The following is an 11772-nucleotide window of genomic DNA, read 5'->3' as shown; positions in this document are numbered from 1 at the left end:
GAGCCCTGAATTTGTCAGACTCAGGTGTCCTGGGAGAGCGGGGGGGGGAGCTGTCAGTTTAGCTGGGGGTCCGGGCTTAGTCCCCCCCCCGAGCTGTGCTGCATATGGGGTGAGGCCAGGAGCGGGAGGGTGTCCAGCAATGTCTGAACGTTCCTAATAAAGGCTTTTCTATTCCCGCTGGGCCACAGCCCCGTGTCCTGTGTGTTGCAAAGGGGGAGCTCCCGGCTACCCCAGCCCCACCTCTGCCAGCAGGGGGCACTGTGGGGTGGGGGGGGGCTGGCCGGAGGCCAGGCACCTGCCTGAATCTGCAGAGATCCTGGGGGGAGGAGCTGGGAGCCAGGACTCCTGGGTTCTATCCGGGCTCTGGGAGGGGAGTGGGGTCTAGTGGTTAGAGCAAGGTGGGGCTGGGTGCCAGGACTCCTGGGTTCTCTCCTCGGCTCTGGGAGGGGAGTGGGGCCGAGTGGTTAGAGCGGGGGTGGGGGCAGGCGTTTGGACGCTGCCATGATTGGCTGGCGCTTTGTGGGGAAAGTTCATTTACATAGAAATTAAAAATTAAATTAGTGAGAAAATCTGTAATTCAGCTGGAAAATGTAATTACAGTGGGACCAGGGCCCCGGCGCCGAGGCAGCAGGGGGCGGGAGACGCACGTGGCTCAGCACCCCCGGGCAAGCCAGCTGCGGCAGCACCCCCCACACACACACACCCGCCTTACAAGAAGGCCCAGCTGTGTGTTCACACCAACCGTCATCCACATCCAACACCCCGACACTTGCACAACCGCAGCGTGAAAAGAGGACAGCCTCAGGCAGGCAGACCAGCGTCACGCACACCGACCCCCCAGACCACAGTCGCACAGCAACACGTGAAGAGTCACACCACCACACAAGACCCAGACTAACCCTGCACAGCCACAGCCACCAAAACCTAGACTACACAAGCACAAAACATACACAATCACCACCACACCAACACCTAGACTGCAACCATGCAGCAACACCCACAATCACACCACTACACACAACACCTAGACTACACCCGTCCAGCAACACCCACAATCACACCACTACACACAACACCTAGACTGCACCCGTCCAACAACGTCCACAATGACACCACTACACACAACACCTAGACTACACCCGTCCAGCAACACCCACAATCACACCACTACACACAACACCTAGACTGCACCCGTCCAACAACGTCCACAATGACACCACTACACACAACACCTAGACTACACCCGTCCAGCAACGCCCACAATCACACCACTACACACAACACCTAGACTGCACTCGTCCAACAACGCCCACAATGACACCACTACACACAACACCTAGACTGCACCCGTCCAGCAACGCCCACAATCACACCACTACACACAACACCTAGACTGCACCCGTCCAACAACGCCCACAATGACACCACCACACACAACACCTAGACTGCACCCGTCCAACAATGCCCACAATCACACCACTACACACAACACCTAGACTGCACCCGTCCAACAACGCCCACAATCACACCACTACACACAACACCTAGACTGCACCCGTCCAACAATGCCCACAATCACACCACTACATACCAACACCTAGACTACACCCGTCCAACAATGCCCACAATGACACCACCACACACAACACCTAGACTGCACCCGTCCAACAATGCCCACAATCACACCACTACAGCCAACACCTAGACTGCACCCGTCCAACAACGCCCACAATGACACCACCACACACAACACCTAGACTGCACCCGTCCAACAATGCCCACAATCACACCACTACAGACAACACCTAGACTACACCCGTCCAGCAACACCCACAATCACACCACTACACACAACACCTAGACTGCACCCGTCCAACAATGCCCACAATCACACCGCTACATACCAACACCTAGACTGCACCCATCCAGCAACACTCACAATTACACCCCTACACACCACCCACCCAGCAACACCCACAAGTACACCAACACCTAGACTACAGCTGCCCAGCAACACACACAATGAGATCACCACACCCCAGCGCCTAGACCACACCTGCAGGCTATCACACACAAGGACACCACCATCCCCCGGACTACACCCACACAGCAACACACACACAATCACACCCCTGCATACCAGCAGCTAGATGCTATCTTGTGGGGTGGGGGAGCTGGGAGGTGAATGCTGAACCTATGGCTGCTTCTCGGGAGGTGGCGGCGGGGGGAGCCTTAGAGGTGAGGGGACCAACTTGGCCCCATCCAAGGAGGCGGGTGAAGAGCCCAGCTGGGCCAAAGGATCAGTCAGTTCTTGCTTGTGTTGGACCCCACCCAAGGGTGGCCATCACCCTCCAAGGGGTGAAAGGCTTCGACGGCGGGTCAAGTCACTGCTCAGGCTGCAGCAGGCCAAAGGGAAACTAAGGCAGGGTTCCTACCACACCCCGCTGTGTCCGGAGAGGGTGCTAGGTAGTGGTATGTCGAGGCCCGCCAGCCTGCACCCGGACAGCCACGCACCCACATAGGCTACAGCTGCCCACCTGCACCCCCCCCGGCCTGACCCCCATTGCTGCTGTACCCCTCCCACGCCCCCATAGGGGCACAGAGCACCCCACAGAGCTGCCCCCCACCCATATTCCCTGGGAGATCCCAGGGCTGGGCTAGCCGGGGGCTGCAGGTCAGGAGTGAGGGGCACTGGCAGGGCTGGGGGGTGGGGGGGGCGGCTCCGCGTCATCCCCCTCAGGCAATTCTCTAGCTCGGCTCCATCACCTGCACCTGAGCTCAGAGTTGGAGCCTCACCCCAACCCCCCCCACAGCCCCCAGCAGGAGCAGTGCGGCGCCCCCCCCCCACACATCCCCCCCAGCAGGAGCAGTGCGGCGCCCCCCCCACACACATCCCCCCCAGCAGGAGCAGTGCGGCGCCCCCCCCACACACACATCCCCCCCAGCAGGAGCAGTGCGGCGCCCCCCCCCCCCCCCACACCCCCCAGCAGGAGCAGTGCGGCGCCCCCCCCCACACATCCCCCCCAGCAGGAGCAGTGCGGCGCCCCCCCCACACACACATCCCCCCCAGCAGGAGCAGTGCGGCGCCCCCCCCCACACCCCCCCCAGCAGGAGCAGTGCGGCGCCCCCCCCACACACACATCCCCCCCAGCAGGAGCAGTGCGGCGCCCCCCCCCACACCCCAGCAGGAGCAGTGGGGCGCGCCCCCCCCCCCCACACACACCCTGGCTGACGGTAAACACCATCCGTGGGGGCAGGCTGGCAGCCGCCCCCCGCCCGCGTGTGTTTCTCTTCACAGCAGCCGCGAGTGCAAATAGCAAAACCCGCCTCATTAGAGCCGCTGCGACCAGCCAGGGCTCGGCCAGGAGTCGTCCCCCGCGCGAGAGCCCCCCAGGGAACTGCACTAGCGACCCCCCCAGCGAGATCCCCCCCAGAGAACAGCACCAGGAACCCCCCCAAGCCCCCCAGCGAGATCCCTGCCCCAGGGCATTGCACCAGGAACCCCCCACAGCCCCCCAGCGAGATCCCCCCCGGGGCACAGCACCAGGAACCCCCCAGCCCCCCCAGCGGGATACCCCCGCTGGGCACAGCACCAGGAACCCCCCAGCCCCTCAGCGAGATCCCCCCCCGGGGCACAGCACCAGGAAACCCCCCAGCCTCCCAGCGAGATCCCCCCCCCGGGGCACAGCACCAGGAACCCCCCAGCCCCCCAGCGAGATCCCCCCCCCGGGGCACAGCACCAGGAACCCCCCCAGCCGCCCAGCGAGATCCCCCCCCCGGGGCACAGCACAGGAACCCCCCCCAGCCGCCCAGCGAGATCCCACCCCGGGGCACAGCACCAGGAACCCCCCCCCAGCCGCCCAGCGAGATCCCCCCCCGGGGCACAGCACCAGGATCCCCCCCAGCCGCCCAGCGAAATCCCCCCCCGGGCACAGCACCAGGAACCTCCCCAGCCCAGCGAGATCCCCCCCGGGGCACAGCACCAGGAACCCCCCCAGCCCCCCAGCAAGATTCCTGCCCCAGGGCACAGCACCAGGAACCCCCCAGCCCCCCAGCGAGATCCCCCCCCCGGGGCACAGCACCAGGAACCCCCCCAGCCGCCCAGCGAGATCCCCCCCTGGGGCACAGCACAGGAACCCCCCCCAGCCGCCCAGAGAGATCCCCCCCCGGGGCACAGCACCAGGATCCTCCCCCAGCCGCCCAGCGAGATCCCCCCCCGGGGCACAGCACCAGGATCCCCCCCCAGCCGCCCAGCGAGATCCCCCCCCCGGGGCACAGCACCAGGAACCTCCCCAGCCCAGCGAGATCCCCCCCGAGGCACAGCACCAGGAACCCCCCCAGCCCCCCAGCAAGATTCCTGCCCCAGGGCACAGCACCAGGAACCCCCCTAGCCCCCCAGCGAGATTCTCCGTCCCCGGAACCCCACCGCAGCGGTCTCCTTCTGCCTCAGCAAATAGTCCCTGTGGCTGTGTTGGGGGGGGGGGCTGGGAGCTGTGTACCCCCCGCGGTGGGCGGGCCGTGGTGCAGATGGGAACATCGCCTGGCCCTGACATTAGCACAGGGACGCTCCCGGGGGGGGGCCGCACTGACACGTCCCTGGCTCGCTGCCCGCTCGGCTCTTCACGCTCCGTCTCCTGCTTCTCGCTGGGTGCCCCCCCCCGCCCAGGTATTTACAGCTCGCGGCCTCCACCCTGCTGTTGGCACCGACTGGGGAAACTGAGGCACACATGAGTTGCGGGGGGGGAACTAAAATAATGGGAATAGAACCCAGGAGTCCCAGCTGCTAGCCCCCCCTGCTGTAACCACTAGACCCCACTTCCCTCCCAGAGCCGGGGAGAGAACCCAGGAGTCCCAGCCCCCAGCCCCCCCCAACCACTAGCCCCCACTGTCTCCTTCCTCCGTCTCTCTGAATGCACCCCAGGGTGTAATGGGCACCTCATTTCATTTCGCCCTTTTCACAGTCAGATCCAGGGCTGGGGTCCAAGAGCCACTGGGCGAGGCCGGGGCTGGGTCGCCGGGAGCCCCCCGCCCCCATAGCCAGCGCCCCCTGCCCGCTCCCGACAGCGCCCCCACCTCCGCTGAGCAAGGCTGGGGCTGGGTAGCTGAGAGCCCCCACACACACACACACACAGAGCCAGTGCCCCCTTCAACCTCTTCTCCCCTCCCTTCCCCCCTGTTCCCAGCCCCCTTTTCCGGCCCTGCCCCGGCCTCCTCATCCCTCCCGCCAGAGCCTGGCTGGCTGTCACAGGGATTGGGCACCCCCACAGCCCCCGCAGGGTACAGTGGGAGACGGTGCCCCCTAGAGGGGAAAGGCCCCGTGCCCCCTTCCCTGCCCCCCGAGCCAGCCGGTCCCCGCCCTGGGGCCGGATCAGAACGTTTACATGTGATTGAGACACGTCTACGTGTGTCTCGGCATGTGCAGCACGTGGCAGACGTGTAGCGTGTGTCTGTAGGCTGGTGCGTATTGCGCCATGTCCCCTATGTGCCTCTGGGCTTGTATAGCATGAGCCGTGTGTGTCTGCGTGTCACCATGTGTCTCTGCATGTCACCCTGTGTCTTGGCGTGTGTCGCGTGTCTGCGTGTCCCATGTGTCTCTGCATGTCACCTTGTGTCTTGGTGTGTGTAGCGTGTCTGCATGTCCCATGTGTCTCTGCATGTCGCCCTGTGTCTTGGCATGTGTCGCGTGTCTGCGTGTCCCATGTGTCTCTGCATGTCACCCTGTGTCTTGGCATGTGTCGCGTGTCTGCGTGTCCCATGTGTCTCTGCATGTCACCGTGTCTTGGCGTGTGTCGCGTGTCTGCGTGTCCCATGTGTCTCTGCATGTCACCCTGTGTCTTGGCGTGTGTCGCGTGTCTGCGTGTCACCGGGTGCCTTGTCGTGTTTCCGTGTGTTGCAGTGTGCGGCATGTCTCTGTTCTCTCCCCACCCTTGCCGGGCTCCGTCCCCCAGATGCCCGTGTTAGCTCTGTAATTATTTCCACGCTAAATGCTCGGCTCCGGGACACAGGATTTAGTTCCCGGGAGACCAGCGCGGGGCGGGAGGCTGAGAGCCGGGGGGTGAGGGCGGGGGGCTGTCTGGGATTTTAATTAGCTTAGCTGGAAAATTCTTTAGCTTGGAGCCTCGAACCTGAGGGGAGAGAGATGGAGGGTGAAGGAACTGGGGGCGGGGGGGGTGTTATGTGAAGGAATCGGGCCTGGGGGGGGCGTCACACACACACTCAGCCAGCTGCTGCTTCATGCCCCAGTCACTGCATCTGGGGAGAGAACCCAGGAGTCCTGGCTTCCAGGCCCCCTCACCCCCGCCCTAGCCCCTGGACCCTATTCCCCTCCCAGAGCAGGGGATAGAACCCAGGCTGCATGATCCCCCGTCCCTCGCTGTCTTCAAATGCCACCTGGGTGTTAAATAGCTGCCGTGTTCCACCCCAGAGGGGCCGCATCCCAGCGCTGGGCGAGGAGTCCCTGTATAACCAGCCCACAGGCCCCACTCCAGAGGGGTCCGCAGCCCAGCGCCGGGCAAGGGCCCCCCGATAGCCAGCCCCTGGGCCCCACCCCAGAGGTGGCTACGTCTCTGTGCCAGGCAAGGGGGTCCCTGAGTTGTTCAGTTGTTTTCTCGTCCGTTCACGTCCTTTGTGACCTCAGCTGTCAGAGCGTCTCAGCCGCCCGGTTCCGCATGAGGCCCCCAAGGTCCCTGTCACTGCGGGGCCCTGGCTCAGCGCCCGGCCGTGTGGTACAGCTGGGCCGGGCCGGGCTGTGGTAACACGGAGACATGGGGGCGGCAGGGGAGAGGCAGGGGAGTCCGGCGGCCCCCGCACCCTGGGTAGCTCTTCATTCAGGGTTCGGAAGCTGTGTGTGAGAGAGAGCAGGAGAGAGAGAGTGTGTGTGCGTGTGTGCACTGCCCCCTGTTGGAAGGGACGGGCCCTGCCCCGTGTGTGTGTCTGCCTGTCTCTGCCGCCCTCTGCTGGAGGGGAGCGGCCCCGCTCTGTGTGTGTGCGCTGCCTACTCTGTGTCAGAGCCCCCGTACTGACGCGGCTGAGGGGGATTCTCCTTTAGCTCAGGAGGCCAGGACTGAACACGGGACCCCTGTAGGTTTAGCTTCTAGGCGTTGGGGGTTTCCGCAGCCCCGCCAGCTTCCTCGCGCTGGGCCCCTTGGCACAGGCTCCCGGGCCCTGGTGCCAGGGTTTCCCCGGGACCCAGGCGTCTGCAGCCTGAATCGCGCGGCTCTGACCTGGGGCTGGAGTGAGGCGTCAGGCCACTCAAACCACCCCCGCAAGATCTAGAACCTCAGGGTAAAGTCTCCCCTCCCGGGATCTAGGACAGCCGGGCAGCTTTCCCCTCCCATCATCTAGAACTTAACAGCAGATTCCCCCTCTGCCGGGGTCTAGAACTTCAGGGCGCGTTCCTTCATCCGGAGATCTAGAAACGCAGGCAGCTTCACCCCTCATTGGAGCAGGAACTTCGGGGCAGATTTTCCCCTCTCCGGATCTAGAACTGGGGGGTTCCCCTCACCCATGGCTCTAGCACCACAGGGTGTGGTTCCCCTCATTGGATCTAGAACGCAAGGGGTTCCCTCGCCCACGGTTCTAGAACTTATGGTGGATTTTCCCTTTTGGGGATCTAGATACCACTGGGCTCCCCCCCATCCACAGATCTAGACCATCGGGGCTGCTTTGCCTCCCTCTCACTTGTTGAAGAACTTAGGGGCAGGGTCTCTCCCCAGGTCTAGACCGAAGGGGCTGGTTTTTTTCCCACCCCTCCATCTAGCACATGGGGGGCAGTTCTGGCTTTCGCTGACCTAGAACTGCGGGGCGCGATCTAGACTTTCCCGCGATGTAGACTCGAGTGAGCCTTTTCTCCGCAGGCGGCAAAATCCAGCAGCTCCCTGCCCCCCGCTCCCTGGCACCCATCCATCACGCGCTCCCCGAGGGAAGCCGGCCCGGTGAATAATTTAGGCCGGCACTTACCGTGACCGAGGCTCGTTTATAAGCGCGGCCTTCTCGCCGGAGGTGAACTATCGCTTAGTCGGGTAACAAGCACAGCGTCCCCCCACCTCGCCACACGCCATCTAGGGTGCAGCCAGTGCTGACGGCCAGGGGAGAGCGCCCCCTACGGACCCTCCTGCCCCGCTCCCTGCCCCACAGCACCCCCTAGCGCCTCCATGGGGCCAGCACTGACCTCCAGGGGAGAGCCCCCCCCCGCTCTCCGCAGCACAGCGCCCCCTACAGACCCCCCTGCCCCACAGCGCCCCCTAGCGCCCCAATGGGGCCAACACAGACCTCCAGGGGAGAGCACCCCCGCTCCCCACAGCACAGCGTCCCCTACAGACCCTCCTGCACCGCTCCCTGCCCCACAGCGCCCCCTAGCGCCTCCATGGGGCCAACACAGACCTCCAGGGGAGAGCACCCTGCTGCTCTCCGCAGCACAGCGCCCCCTACAGACCCTCCTGCACCGCTCCCTGCCCCACAGCGCCCCCTAGCGCCCCAATGGGGCCAATACAGACCTCCAGGGGAGAGCCCCCCCCCGCTCTCCGCAGCACAGCGCTCCCTACAGACCCTCCTGCACCGCTCCCTGCCCCACAGCGCCCCCTAGCGCCCCAATGGGGCCAACACAGACCTCCAGGGGAGAGCCCCCCCCGCTCCCCACAGCACAGCGGCCCCTACAGACCCTCCTGCCCTGCTCCCTGCCCCACAGCGCCCCCTAGCACCTCCATGGGGCCAGCACTGACCTCCAGGGGAGAGCACCCCCCTGCTCCCCGCAGCACAGCGCCCCCTAGCGCCATGCTGGGGTATCCCCTCCCCACCTGCACTCCCCCCAGTCCCTCTACAGCTTCCCTGGGTTCAGACGACACCTGTTCCTTCCACCAGCTCCCCCCCCACCTCCGCCGCTGGCTCGGCGCCAGGGTGCCCCCCCCGCGTCCGCCTCCCCTTATCAGCTCCCCCCCAGGGACGGGATCGCAGGCGGCCTGACAGGAGCCGCTGGCCTCACGCGGCGAGAATCCTAATTAACAGGGTTTATTTATAACAGGGAACAAACAAACAAATCCGCGCCGCGAAGCTGGGAGGAGGAGGAGAGGCCCCCCCCCAGCACTGAGACGCAACCGCCTCTGGGGTGGGAGGGGGGCCGGGTATCCGGGGCCCCATTGCCTGGTGCTGGGACGCGGCCCCTCTGGGGGGGGGGGGTGGGTATACGGGGACCCCTCCCCCGGTGCTGAGATGCAGCCCCCTCTGGGGTGGGGTGCAGGGGCCAGGTATCCGGGGCCCCATTGTCTGGTGCTGGGACGCGGCTCCTCGGGGTTGGGGGTCTGGGTATATGGGGACCCCTCCCCCGGTGCTGAGATGCAGCCCCCTCTGGGGTGGGGTGCGGGGGCCAGGTATCCGGGGCCCCATTGTCTGGTGCTGGGACGCGGCTCCTCGGGGGTGGGGGGGCTGGGTATATGGGGACCCCTCCCCCGGTGCTGAGATGCAGCCCCCTCTGGGGTGGGGTGCGGGGGCCAGGTATCCGGGGCCCCATTGTCTGGTGCTGGGACGCGGCCCCTCGGGGGTGGGGGGGGCTGGGTATATGGGGACCCCTCCCCCGGTGCTGAGATGCAGCCCCCTCTGGGGTGGGGTGCGGGGGCTGGGTATCCGGGGATCTCTCCTTTCCTTTCTGCCCGGGTCCTCTTGTGCTCAGCCTCTGCCCCGCAGCCCCCGCAGAGATGTGGCTTCTAGCCCACGAGCCCCCAGCGCCTCCTGGGGCAGCAGCTGCTCCAAACCGCAGACCCAGTCGCCTTCCGGGGCCTGGGAATGGGGCCCGGGGCCTTTCCCCTCTAGGGGCGCCAGCTCCCATCTGGGCCCTCCGGGGACTCATTCATTTGTTGTTTTTCCTTCTTTCTTTCTTATTCCCTCATTCATCTCTCTCTCTCCCCCTCCCTCCCCCCTTCCCCCTCCGTGTCCGCGCCCCGGATCCGCGGCTGACGCCAGCCCAGCCGGCAGTGACAGGCCTGTAATTATCAGCTCCGTCTCTCCAGATGGTCCCTGAGGAATAAACAAGACCCTGTTGCCCCCCAACATGAGAGCTGAAGTGAGGAGGGTGGGGGTTCAGGGGGACGTGTGGCATCCCTGGGGAAGGGGGGCAGGGGAAGGGGGGAGTGACAAAGTGCAGAAAGGAAGACAGGGAATGGAGAGGGATGGGGCCCTGGTGGGGGCACTGTTGCAGGGAAGCTCGCAGCGCCGAGCCCCGGCTGGTGAGCCTTGTGAAGCCGATTGCGGCTCCATGTGGGGTGCGTGGGGATCAGGAGGAGCCGGATTCCAGCTCTATCCTGCCCCTTGGGACACCAGCAGCTTCACCCCTGCCCACTCCTCCCCAGAACAGGGGGGCATTGGAGGGAGGGTGGGAGCCAGGACTCCTGGGTTCTCTACCTGGCTCAGGGAGGGCAGTGGGGGCTAGTGGTTAGAGCAGGCTGGGGGGCTGGCACACCCGTGAGTGCAGGCCTGGGAAGCCGTGTCATGGCAACTGTACCACCTGTCAGCGGGGGTCGGGGGGCGTTAGAGAGAGAAATGCCCCCCCCAGCGCTGGTTGCTGGGGGAGAGCTCCCCCTGCTGGCCCCATTGCTCTGCTGTGTCGGGGCATCAGGTGGGTAGGTGGCTTGATGCGACGGACGGGGTCGGGGGGTGGGCCAGCCGTAGCATTGCCCACGAGATGAGTCCATCCATCACCCTCGGCGCGGTGTTCCAGGCTTGTCTCCTGCCGGGCAGCTGTAGCTAGTTAGCGGGGGGGTTGGGGGGACAGCGACACTCACCATGAGCCTCAGGGGATGGGACTGGGAGCAAAGTGAAAGGAGGAGCTGACTCCCCCACACCCTCCAAAGGGTAACACCCAGCCCCAGCTAGGCTGGGGGGCATCCCCAGCTGGGGTTGAAATCAGGGCCGGAGACCCCCACACTCCACCCAAGGGGGGGCCAAAGCAGAGTGACCCCCTGGGATGTAACCTCCTAAATGTGAGCCATGCCAGGTATAGCAACATCCCAAAGTCAGACAGAAACCCCCAACCCCACCCCAAACTCACCCCTGAACCTTCCCCTCAAACTCCCCCCAGTCCCCCAAACTCACCCCCTGAATTTCCCCTCAAACTCACCCCCCAGCCACCCCAAACTCACCCCTGAACCTTCCCCTCAAACTCACCCCCAGCTCCCTAAACTCACCCTGTGAACCTCCCCCTCAAACTAACCTTCCCCTCCAACTCACTCCCAGCCTCCCACACTCACCCCCCGAACCTTCCCCTCCAACTCACCCTCAGCCCCCCTGTCAAAGCTGATTCCCCACTCTGGCACTTTGAGTGCAGAAGGTGGGGGCCCACAAGGACTCTAAAAATTAACACTCCAGGCTTGTATTTAACTCCCAGGGTCACAGCTTCTCTCTGACCTTGGCTGGGTAGATGCTGCCACCCCCCAAGTGCAGAACTCCTTTGACAAGAAGGTGCATGTGGGAATTCGTCCCTGTGGGGCCCCCTCAAGCCCTTTCACCCCTACTCTGGGGAAGAGCGGAGGAAAAAAAGAAGAGAAAAGAAATCAGCTTTTGCCACCAGCTAACTAAAAAACGTGCACAAACCCCATAAACCCCCCTTTGCAGAAATCCAAACCCTGTTCTTAAAAAGGTCCATTTTATTTTTTTAAAAAGAAAGAAAATACATCTGGAGACTCAGACTATTGCTAGATTTTAAAAGAGTAATTCCAAGGATTAAGCATCCAGAAGGGCTTTCCTGGGGTCCAGCTTAAAGCAAAACAAAAGCACCTGGTTAGC

This window comes from Lepidochelys kempii, chromosome 23 (genome assembly GCF_965140265.1).
Source record: "Lepidochelys kempii isolate rLepKem1 chromosome 23, rLepKem1.hap2, whole genome shotgun sequence".
NCBI classification, from domain to species: Eukaryota; Metazoa; Chordata; order Testudines; family Cheloniidae; genus Lepidochelys; species Lepidochelys kempii.
This window is presented reverse-complemented; position numbering follows the sequence as displayed.